The following is a 1997-nucleotide window of genomic DNA, read 5'->3' on the forward strand; positions in this document are numbered from 1 at the left end:
AAAAAAAGAAAGAAAAAGATCCAACCCTTTTTAATATTAGGGAATGAAATGATAAGGCTTGACTTAATTTTTCAGTTTTCCTTTGATAAACCTTAACTTTGAGATGCCGCAGGAGGTGGATTCACCAGACTTCTTGGTAACCTCCAGATGTAATTACATCAGTCGAAGCCTAAGTATTCATCTTTTCTCCTTCTAAAGCACCTTTGCATTAAATTTAGAGTGGAAATTCTTAAAGAATTAATTGGAAGAAAGTATTTGGTGCTCTGTTTCAGAGGAAGAAGGTAGTGTTTTTAAGAAATAACAATCTGGAAGAATAACCAAAATATATTCATAGCATTTAGCAACAGTTTAATGAGTTTTCAGTTTTTCCATTTCCTGTCAATAAACTTCATCAGCCACCAATACTCCTAAAAAGTGATTTTAAGTGATTATTTGCCTTGGTGTTATTAAGGGTAGAGCAAATGCTTCTGAAATCGGTGTAGAGAGGATTTTCAAAGTGAAAATTTTATTATTTATTTTTTTTTAAGTATGACTGCTTATATCTATAAAGTTGCTTATGGTTCTACTTTCCACACCCTATAAATAATAATAGTAATAATGATTGAAAATAACAAAAGCTTCCCCCTCAGACCAATTTTCTTCAATTTTCTTTTCACTGTATTATTCAGTTTATTTAATCTTCGCACTATCTCTGCCTTGCCTCTGGATTTCAGACACATGCATGCAGATAATTAGCATGGATGCAGATATTGCACAAGATGGTCAGGGCTTATCAGATACAGGCATGTCTAATCTGTCAGCAATTTACAGCTTCTTTTTAAATTTCCACTTTCTAATAACAGCAGAACTTTTTTTCAGAGGATCTACTCCCGTTCTCCCCTCTGCAACTGGGGCAAGAAAATCTCAYGAGATGGGACCTAAACTGCAGAACGAGCACTTAAGGAAAGGCTGGGATCTGCGTGCCACACCTCTGCCCTCTCTTGTATACAGTGTTATTGTAAATCACAATGTCTCCGTCCAGAGAAAACATATTTTGCACCTCATCTGGTCTAAATATTGAGTTTACGAGTGAATGTTGCTTTGCATTATGTGTTATAGATGCTTTATGTTTATTTAAGAACTCAGTTTGCAGGAATGTTTTCCAGACATGCGGTTTACCGCAATAGACAGTTGTTGATATTCTGATCCCAAGAGCATTAGAATATGTTTAGGAATTGCGACACTTTTAAAACCAGATGTTCTACATAAGCTGCACAAAAAAAATGGGGGTGGGGGAACAAATAGAACTGTCATTTGGCATGAAAACAGCCTGTGTTAAAGCAAGGGCAAACACATACCAAGTGAAATAAACGTGGTGAACTGCCCTCAACCCTTTCCTCCTTTTGTGAGCAACTATTTTAACAAAAGATGGAAAAATCCCATCTTCCAGATGGTGTGGGAAGGGGAAAAGAAGGTTTTCAGATCCAGGTTTGCATCTGAAGGAAGCTGCTGGATCTCGTTTCCTGGGATGGATCAAACCAGAATGACAGAGCTAGGCAACTTCAGGCAAGGAAAGAATGCAAATCTGGATTCAACGCCCTGTCCAGAAAATKATTTTCTGTGTGTTTCTAAAGGTAAAAGAGGAAACAAAGATTTGCCCTTCATGGTGAATTGCTACAGAAAGTCTCCTCCAGCTGCCAGAGACTGGTGGAACATCCCAGCCTGTCCTCCWGTATGATCTGACAGATATTTGTGTAAGCAGGTGGGGGATCATCCTGCACCAGGCACTGTCTCAGGGGCTGAAGGATCTCAAACCAGCTCARCCCTGGGTCTCTGGTGGGAAAGCAGGGCTGGGCAGCTGAACAATCTGGACTCACAGCCGTCATCAGCTGATGATAAACTGCCTCTTTCCATTCAATCTGTTGCTGTTTTTCCTTCTGACTTTGAACTCTTTCCCTTATTTATTATAAAGCAGAAAGCAAAAGAGTTTCACATACACCAAGCTTAAACAATTTGRC

General features: G+C 38.8%; 1 long non-coding RNA gene across 1 annotated transcript in view; it reads left to right on the forward strand.

Moving 5' to 3' along the window:
* The window catches only part of LOC130577292 (uncharacterized), a 22379-nt gene extending 20592 nt beyond the window's left edge, over window positions 1–1787 (forward strand). Inside the window, exon 3 of the long non-coding RNA XR_008965752.1 lies at window positions 859–1787. This is a non-coding gene — a long non-coding RNA (uncharacterized LOC130577292). The remainder of the gene's footprint in view (window positions 1–858) is intronic.
* The last annotated feature ends 210 nt before the right edge of the window (window positions 1788–1997 follow it).

This window comes from Malurus melanocephalus, unplaced genomic scaffold (assembly GCF_030028575.1).
Source record: "Malurus melanocephalus ecotype Western Australia unplaced genomic scaffold, MMel_1.1 scaffold_173, whole genome shotgun sequence".
Taxonomy (NCBI): domain Eukaryota; kingdom Metazoa; phylum Chordata; class Aves; order Passeriformes; family Maluridae; genus Malurus; species Malurus melanocephalus.